Source organism: Molossus molossus, unplaced genomic scaffold (assembly GCF_014108415.1).
Source record: "Molossus molossus isolate mMolMol1 unplaced genomic scaffold, mMolMol1.p scaffold_m16_p_2, whole genome shotgun sequence".
In the NCBI taxonomy this organism is placed as follows: Eukaryota; Metazoa; Chordata; class Mammalia; order Chiroptera; family Molossidae; genus Molossus; species Molossus molossus.
This window is the reverse complement of record NW_023425355.1, coordinates 42330665-42341130: the sequence shown is the minus strand read 5'-3', so window position 1 is coordinate 42341130 and position 10466 is coordinate 42330665. Positions and strand designations below refer to the sequence as shown.

General features: G+C 36.9%; 1 pseudogene; it reads left to right on the top strand.

The window, feature by feature from the left end:
- Window positions 1-7265: 7265 nt before the first annotated feature.
- The window catches only part of LOC118635278, a 69877-nt pseudogene continuing 66676 nt past the window's right edge, over window positions 7266-10466 (top strand).

Sequence of the window (10466 nt, the reverse complement as noted above, 5' to 3'; positions counted from 1 at the left end):
TTTTCTCAACACTAACATCATAGGATGGCTCTCCAGCCACTGCTAGAGTTGGGCAATGGGTTTTCTTTTTTTTTTTTAATTAATTAATTTATTTTTGTTACAGATGTTTCTCCTTTTTCCCCCACTGATTCCCCCTCCCCGTCCCTCCAAACTCTGTCCCCAGCTTTGTTGTCCATGTCCATTGTTCATGCATACATGCATATAAGTTCTGTGGTTTATCTCTCCCCCCCACCCCCCTTCTGGGGATTGTCAGTCTGTACCCCACTTCCACATCTCTGGAACATAACAGTCTGAGGAATGGGGCAATGAGTTTTCATTTGGCCAAGAAAATAAAATGTCACTTATAGGGGAAACTTTTAAAAACTCTTATGTGATTCACTGCCTTCTCTTTCCAGTGCTCTAGTGATAAGGGAAGCTCAGGCCTAGATGAAGCCTCTCTCAACCTAGTCCCTAAGTAACAATGAGGAATAGAGCCAACTTTACCCCTCCCAACCTTCTTTGGACTTTTAGCATGTTACAAACTTTTGCTGTCCTAAGCCTACTTTAGGGTTGTTTGTTAATGTGTCCAAGTCTAGTCTATGCTTATGCAGATACCAGTTTATGTCAACCTCTCATTACCAGCAGAGTCTCCCTCTCAAATAATTGAGTCTGGACATTTAACACTGATAGCAATCAAGAATTCACTGTCTTTTGAAGTAGTGTTCTTTACTATTAAGCAGTAAAAATTATTAAAATATTTATTTGGTTTGAACCAAAATTTCTCTTGCTGTAACTTCTACTCAAAAGCTAATTTACATACTGGTCTTAATTAACAAACAGACACTTGTCTAAATTTCTTCAGTGATATTCTGAAACAGAATTTATAACCTGCTTCAGTAAGTGTTCTGTTGAAAGAGTTTAAATCCCAAACAACATCGCATTGAATGTAAATTAAACAATGCTCTTGAGCAGCAAATTCAATTGGTTCCATGATATGGGTTTTAGGGAAGCCCACATAATGTAAACAGTGCTGCAAGTGACTGATAAACTTGTAAACTCAACTAATAACCTACCTTGGTGATAGCCAGTGGGGAAAATTAGAGTAATATGAATAAGCATATCACATTCAAATTCCTTGATTCTATTATCTGAGCAGAACTGGAAATTTTTTCAAAGAATTAATGACATTTGGCTCCAGAAATAGTAATATAGTATATGCTTTTAAATGTACTCCAGAGTTCCTAATTAATAGACTGTTAAGTCTATTTTACAACTGGTACGAAGAAATAAACACTTACCCAGTACAATTTATTTTTTATTTTTATTTTTTTGGCTTCTTTTTTTTATCCTTACCTGAGGACATTTTTTTTTTAATTTTTTGTTCAGATAGAGTGGGAGGGAGAGAGAGAGAGAAACATTGATGTGAAAGGAACACATCGAGTGGCTGCCACCTATACAACCAACCAGGGCCGGGGACAAACTGCAACCGAGGTACATGCCCTTAGCGGGAACCAAACCCAGTGTCTGGACCACAGGCTGACACTCTAACTGCTGAGCCAAACCGGCCAGGGCTAAAAATATTTTTTTTATTATTAATTTATTTTTAATTGCCTAACTTATTTTATTAAAATCACAAATCATAAGTAACATACACAATGTTCCTTTCACCATTTAAGTAAGATACTTTGATTTTATTTAAATATTCTCATGTTTTCAAGGTAAAGTATCTGAGAATGAGGCATACAGTGGTGGCCAAAAGTAGGTTTACAGTTGTGAGGATACAAAACACAGTAAAAATATATTTTTAAAAGGCACTAGACAATTGACATTTTTCCCAAGGGCCATGCACATTTTTGGGCTTATAGTATTATGTATTACTACTGAACATCAATGCAAATTTTTGAAAATGCACAATGGAATAAAAGAAAGAATATAATATGGTGTTCAAAACTAAAACATGCAAAGGAACAAGAATTATATAAGAATAATTATCTAGAAATCAAATAGCTAAATTAAAGCAAGATCCCATTTCTCATCTATGACATTGGTAATTTTTTTACTAAAAATGTACATTATTTATGAGTTTGGGAAATGCACCCTTTTATTCACTTCTAGTAGTAGTGCAAAGTAGCATACTTTTATTCTGTTTATTTATTTGGTGATTAATGAAAAGAAACACACTTCATAATAAATGGGTAATTAAAGCAAACATGGCCCAATGAAGATTAAAAAAATTAAAAAAAAAAAAAAAAACTAATGTCTCAGGTGACTCAAGGGATGAATGTCTTAGTTACCACCAACACTGGACAAGAAAATTGTACTTATGTAAGTGTTGGTCACTGGTGAGAGAAAACTAAAATGTATAATGGAGAAGGGGTAAATATTAATTTCATCCCAGAATCAATAACCAGCAGAGACTAGCTTCTTCCACTGAACTTTCTATATTAAAACTTTTACACAGATTGTGAGTGGCCACCAAATTCAAAACTACTTTAATTTAATGGAAAGCATAATAGCATCATGCACTTCTTGTGTATCCCACTCGAATCATCTCAACATCAACTCTGAATCCAGCAAGTGGTGGACAGTTTTGTATAGGTTTCATCTTATTTTACACTGACTGCCTGTGAGGGTCCCACATTTTTCTTCATTTATGGCCCTACAACTTCTCTGATGCTGTCATATGAGTCACCTATGGGGGCACCCTCAGCACTTGTATATGTGTTATCAAGAAGTGTGCAGGAGTTAATACCCCAGGGGACAACCCTAAAACAAAAGAGGATGAGAGTCAATGAATAAGAGCTATTGTTTTTAATTCTCCAGCAGAATTAAAAAAAAAAAAAAACTGAATATGTTTTATTGATTTTTTTGAGAGAGGGAGAGAGAGATAGATGGAAAGATCAATGTGAGAGAGAAATATGGATTGACTGCCTCCTGACTGCCCCCTACTGGGAATCTAGCCAGCAACCAGGGCATGTGCCCTGACTGGGAATTGAATTTGGAACTCTCAATCCATGGGATGTTGCTCAAGCCGCTGAACCACACAAGCTGGATTACCACAGAGATTAAGGAAGAAATTAAAAACTTCCTGGAAACCAAAGAAAATAAACACAACAACACAAAATCTATGGCATGCAGAGAAAGCAGTTCTGAGAGGGAAGTTCATAACACTGCAGGCCTACCTCAAGAAACAAGAAAAATTTCTAATGGACTATCTAACCTCACAACTTAAAGGACTAGAAAGCAAACAAAAAGAAAACCCAAGAGCAAGTAGAAGGAAGGATAGTAAAGGTCAGAGAAGAAATAAATGACATGGAGACCAAAAAAAAAACAATTCAAAAGATCAGTGAAACAAAGAGCTGGTTCTTTGAAAAGATAAGCAAGATTGATGGAACCTTAGCTAGACTCACCAGGAGAACAAAGAGAGAGAACCCAAATACACAAAATCAGAAATGAGAGAGGAGAAATAATAACTGACACCGCAGAAATACAATGAATTGTTAACAAATATTATGAACAATTATACGGCAAGAAATTCGACAATCTAAGTGAAATGGACCAATTTCTCGAAACACATAGTCTCCTAAAACTGAACCAGGAAGAGATAGAAAACTTGAACAGATCAATAACAACAGGACACATTGAAGATGTAATCAAGACTCTCCCAGAAGACAAAAGCCCAGGCCTTGACGGCTTCATGGGGCAATTTTACCAAACATTCAAAGAAGAACTAATGCCCATTCTCCTCAAACTATTTCAAAAAATTCAAGAAGAAGGAAGTCTTCCAAACACATTTTATGAGGCCAGCATAATTCTAATTATAAAACCAAGAAAAGATACTACAAACAAGAAAACTACAGGCCAATATCCCTCATGTACTTAGATGCCACAATACTGAAAAAAATACTAGCAAATCAAATACAGTAATACATCAAAAAATTATTTACCATGACCAAGTGGGATTCATCCCAAGGATGCAAGACTGGTACAATATTTGCAAATCAATAAATGTGATACACCACGTGCAGAAAAGGAAATATAAAAACCATGTAATCATATCAATAGACACTGAAAAAGCATTTGACAAAATCCAGCAATGATTTCTGATAAAAACGCTCAGCAATCTGGGAATAGAAGGATCATATTTTGACTTAATAAAGGCCATATGTGAAAGACCTACAGCAAACATCATAATCAATGGGCAAAAATTAAAAACATTTCCCTTAAAAACAAGAACAAGACAAGGATGCTCACTTTTGCCAGTCTTATTTAACATAGTTCTAGAAATCTTTGCCACAACAATCAGACAGAAAGAAAAAATAAAAGGGATCCAAATTGGAAAGAAGGAAGTGAAACTGTCATTATTTGCACATGACATAATACTAAATGTAGAAAACCCCAAAGACCCCCATCAAAAATTCACTAGACTTAATAAATGAATTTGGCAAAGTAGCAGGATACAAAATTAATGTCAAGAAATTGATGGCATTCTGATACACCAATGGTGAACTCACAGAAAGAGAAACTAAAAAAAATTCCATTTACCATTGTGGCAAAAAAATTAAGATACCTAGGAATAAACTTAACCAAAGAAATAAAGGACCTATTCGCAGTAAACTAACCAAACTAACCATTGAAAAAGAAATAGAGAAAAATTTAAAAAAGTGGAAGCATATACCTTGCTCATGGATTGGAAGAATTAACATCATTAAAATATCTGTATTACCCAAAGCAATCTATAGATTCAATGCAATCCCCATCAAAATACCAATGACATATTTCACAGAACTAGAACAAATACTTCAAAAGTTCCTATGGAACCAAAAAAGACCTCGAATAGCCACACCAATCTTGAAAAAGAAGAACAAAGTTGGAAGAATCACATTACCAGATATCAGGTTATACTACAAAGCTACTGTAATCAAAATAGCCTGGTACTGGCACAAGAACAGGCATTAGACCAGTAGAACAGAACAGAGAACCCAGAAATGGACCCAAGGCAATATGCTCAATTCATATTTGACAAAGGTGGCAAGAGCATGCAATGGAGTAAAGACAGCCTCTTTAAAAAATGATGTTGGGAAAATTGAACAGCTACATGCAAAAAAACCTGAAACTAGACCATCAACTTACACCATATACAAGAATAAAGTCAAAATGGTAAAGGACTGAAATGTGACTCATAAATTGATAAAAATCCTAGAAGAAACTGTACGCAACAAAATTTCAGACATTATACGCAGCAGAATTTTCACTGATACATCACCTAAGGCAACAGAAACAAAGGAAAAAATGAACACATGGGACGACTTCAAACTAAAAAGCTTCTGCACAGCAAAAGAAACAATCGTCAAAATGGAAAGGCAACCCACTATATGAGAGAGCATAATTACCAATGAAATATCAGATAAGGGGTTAATTTCTAATATATAGAGAGTGCTCATACAACTGAACAGAAGGAAGACAAAGAACCCAATTAAAAAATGGGCAGAGGAAGTAGACACCTTTCCAAACAGGATATACAAATGGCTAAAGGCATATGAAGAAATGCTCAGCATCACTAATCAGCAGAGAGATGCAAATTAAAACAACAATGAGGTATCACCTCACACCTGTCAGAATGGCCGCCATCAGTAAATCATCAAACAACAAGTGTTGGTGAGGATGTGGAGAAAAAGGGACTTTAATACACTGCTGATGGGAATGCAGACTAGTGCAGCCACTATGGAAAACAATATGGTATTACCTCAAAAAATTAAAAATTGAACTTGCATTTGACCCAGTGATTCCACTTCTAGGAATATAGCCTAAGAAGCCTGAAACACCAATTAAAAAGAATATATATACCCCCATGTTCGTAGCAGCACTATTTACAATAGCTATGATCTGAAAACAGCCCAAATGTCTATCACTATACGAATGGATAAAAAAAGCAGTGGTACATATACACAATGGAGCACTATGCAGCTGTAAGAAAGAAAGAACTCTTATCCTTTGAGACGACATGGAGGGACCTGGAAAATGTTATGCTAAGCGAAACAAGCCAAATAGAAAATGACAAGTATTATATGATCTCACTTATTTGTGGAATATAACAAATATAACAGTCTCAGTAATGGGGTAGTCCCAGAGACAGGGAAGTGGGGTACAGATTGACAATCCCCAGAAGAGGGAGTGGTGGGGGAGAGATAAACCACAGAACTTATATGCATGTATGCATGAACAATGAACATGGACAACAAAGCTGGGGACAGGACATGAGGGAGGGGAGGGGATATCAGTGGCAGAAAAAAGGAGAAACATTTGTAACAAAAATAAAATAATTATTGAAAAAATATCCTGGTACATTTATACAATGGAATAATATGTGGCCATAAAAAGGGAAGGAATTCTTACTGTTTGTGACAGCAAAAATGGGCCTAGAGATTATTATGCTAAGTGAAATAAGCCAGTCAGAAATAAACAAATGCCACATGATCTCACTCATATGTAGAATCTTATGAATAAAATAAAGTGACAAATAAAATAGAAACAGACGCATGGATAGATAGAACAGACTAAAACCTGTTAGAGGGGAGGGGGAAGTGAGAGACTAGATGAAAGAAGGTGAAGGGATTAGCCGAAGAAAGTATAGACATAACACATAGACACGGACAACAGTGTGGTGATGGCCAGAGAAAAGTGGTGGCAGGTGCTGGATGGATGTGGGCAAAGAAGGGGAAAACAAAGTTTAAAAAAATGCTGAAAAAAGCAAGACACCCAAGCTTTCAATATAAGTTACACAGAGACATTTATTTTCAAGAAATTTGAAAAGATAATCAGACAAAGAGAAAACTTCCTTCTAATTTATCAGTTGCAATATCTTATGGAACAAAAATATTTAATATGTAAATAGGGGTTTGGTTAATCTAAATTTCAAATTTCTGAAGGTGAGATAAGAGTAATTTCATTGTAGATTTGGTGTTCCCCATCAGGCCTCCCATTCCCCACCAGGCTCTGAGGTCCTGGTGCTGGACTCTGAGACCCTGTGTGTGATTCTGTGACTTGGCTCTGGAACCTCTTACAAGAATTGGGCCTTCTCCCTGTGCCTAGTCGCCTTCCCTGCCGTGACCATTCAGCGGGGTAGCCTGGGGCTGGAGAGGCAGAGGAAGCTGTGCCTGGTGGAGACCTAGAGGTGCATGGTGGCGCCCGCAGCAGCCTGCCTCCCTCTCATGCTCTGGGCTTATGAGGTGACTCTACCCTGAATTTTTCAGCTACAGAATGTGTAATACTTTTAAGGGTTAGCAATGATGAATAAACTGGAATTAAAGAAAGACAAGATGCTGGAGGTTCGTTTTATGGGAGATGATGATGTTTTTAAATACATTCTTGATAGAGGAGGAGGAACTAAATTAAAAAGGGAGCGACCTCAACTTTTGCTCAACAACAACAAAAAAAAGTAATAAAGAAGCCGGAATATGATTTGGAGGAAAATAGCCAGAAAATCGTAAAAGATAAGAACTATGTGGAAGTTTTAGGACGAGATGTTCAAGAATCTCTGAAAAATGGCTCTGCTATTGTTTGTGGGAATGAAGTTTATTCTTTTAAGAATAGAAAACACCCTGAAAAGATGGCTAAATTAGCTTCAGAACTAGCAAAAACACCAACAAAATATGTCATTAAATTCAAAGAATGATCCAGAAATTATAATAAACATTCCTCATTGTAGCAAGGGAGGGACATTCAACTTCAGATGGAGTCCAGATGAAGAACAACGATAGCAGTTAATTTCTGTCAACAGAATCTTTTTTTTTTTTTTTTATCCTCACCTGAGGATATTTTTCCATTTTTTGTACAGATAGAGTGGGAGGGAGAGAAAGGAAGGGAGAGACAGACAGAAACATCGACGTGAAGGGACACATCGAGTGGCTGCCACCCGCACGACCAACCAGGGCCGGGGACAAACTGCAACCGAAGTACGTGCCCTTAGCGGGAACCGAACCCGGGTCTCTCCGGACCGCAGGCCGACGCTCCAACCGCTGAGCCAAACTGGCCAGGGCTCAACAGAATCTTATGGTCTAAGGAAAACTAATAGTCTCAAGACCTCATTCTGACAGCGAAAGTGAATATTCTACTTCCAAATCAGAGGATGATGAAGGGGTTGAACAAGAATATGAAGAAGACACTAATAAAGTCATATCGAGCCCAAAGATTCAAGCTCAGAACAGACAAATTTCAACTCCTGTTTGCAAAGAAATATCTTCTAAGAAAATGAAAAGAGATAGAACAAGTGACTTAGTAGAATGGTATTTTGAAGCTCACAGCAGTTCAAAAGTTTTAACCTCTGATAGAACACTGCAGAAACTAAAGAGAGCTAAACTGGACCAGCAAACTTTGCATAACTTATTAAGCAAGGTTTCTCCTTCCTTTTCTGCTGAACTTAAACAACTAAATCAACAATATGAACAATTATTTGATAAATGGATGTTTTAGTTACACCTGGGGTTCAATATTGGGCTTTATGGTTTGGGTTCAGAGAGAGATTTACTAGAAAGTTTTTGAGCCACCATGCTGCAAGATTCCATGCATGTTGTCATCAATGGTTTCTTTCCTGGAATCAGTGTGAAATCAATCCTGAATTCTATAACAGAAGTCCTTTATTATATGGGTACTTTCTGCAATGTACTGGATCAGCTAGACTGGATAATAAACAAATTTGAAGAAGATTCTTCTTTAGAACTCTTTCTTATTATCCACAATTTGGATAGCCAAATGTGGAGAGGAGACAAAAGCCTGCAAATTTATTGGACAGTTGTCATCTTTATGTAATGTATGTCTTATAGCATCTATTGATCACCTCAATGCTCCTCTCATGTGGGATCATGTAAAGCAAAGTCTATATAACTGGCACTGGTACGAAACTACTACATATAGTCCTTATACTGAGAAAACCTCCTATGAGCATTCTCTTCTGGTTAAACAGTCTGGATTACTACCACTTAGTTCCGTAATTCATGTCTTTTGAAACCTTACCCCTAATTCAAGGGGGATTTTCAGGCAACTATTAAAGTATCAGCTGGATAACCAGGATAACACTTCTTACATTAAACTTGCTTTTCAAGATTTTTACCAGTAATGTCGGGAGGCATTCCTTGTCAACTGTGATCTGACACTTCGGGCCCAGTTAACTGAATTTAGGGACCACAAGCTTATAAAAACCCAAAATGGAACTGATGGAGTGGAATGTTTATTAATTACTATTGACAATGAAACATTGACTGAGTTCCTGGAAAAGGAAGAAGAGTCTTTTTTTAAAAATTTATTTATTTATTTTTATTACAGATGTTTTTCTTTTTTCTCCCACTGAATCTCCCCTCCCCCTCCATCCCCACCCTGTCCCCAGCCTTGTTGTCCATGTCCATTGATTATGCATACATGCATATAATTTCTGTGGTTTATCTCTCCCCTACCACACCCTCTTTGAGGAATTTTCTGTCTGTACCCCACTTCCAATGTCTCTGGGACTACCCCATTCCTCAGCCTATTATGTTGATTATATTCCACAAATAAGTGAGATCATATGATACATTTCTTTCTATGTTTGGCTTATTTCACTTAGGATAATACTTTCTAGGTCCCTCTATGTAGTCTCAAAGGATAAGAGATCTTTCTTTCTTACAGGTGCATAGTACTCCAATGTGTATATGTACCACTGCTTTTTTATCCATTCGTCTACTGATGGACATTTGGGTTGCTTCCAGATCTTAGCCATTGTAAATAGTGCTGCTACAAACATGGGGGTACATATATTCTTTCTGATTGGTGTTTCAGGCTTCTTAGGGTATATTTCTAGAAGGGGGATCACAGGGTCAAACATCAGTACAATTTTTAATTTTTTGAGGTAACACCATATTGTTTTCCATAGTGGCTGCACAAGTCTGTATTCCCACCAGCAGTGCACTAGAGTCCCCTTTTCTCCACACCCTTGCCAACACTTGTTGTTTGATGATATGTTGATGGTGGCCATTCTGACAGGTGTGAGGTGATAACTCGTTGTTTTAATTTGAATCTCTTTGATGATTAGTGATGTTGAGCATTTCTTCATATGTCTCTTAGCCATTTGTATGTCCTGTTTGGAGAGGTGTCTATTTACTTCCTCTACCCATTTTTTTAGAATTGGGTTCTTTGTCTTCCTTTTGTTGAGTTGTATGCGTACTCTATATATTTGGGAAATTAGTCCCTTATCTGATATATCATTGGCAATTATTCTCTCCCATACAGTGGGTTGCCTTTCCATTTTGATGGTTGTTTTTTTTTTTTTGCTGTGCAGAAGATTTTTAGTTGGATGTAGTCCCATGTGATCATTTTTTCCTTTGTTTCTGTTGCCTTAGGTGATGTATCAGTAAAAATTCTGCTGCTTATGATGTCCAAAATTTTGATGCCTACATTTTCTTCTAGAATTTTTATGGATTCACAGGTCACATTTAAGTCTTTTATCCACTTTGAGT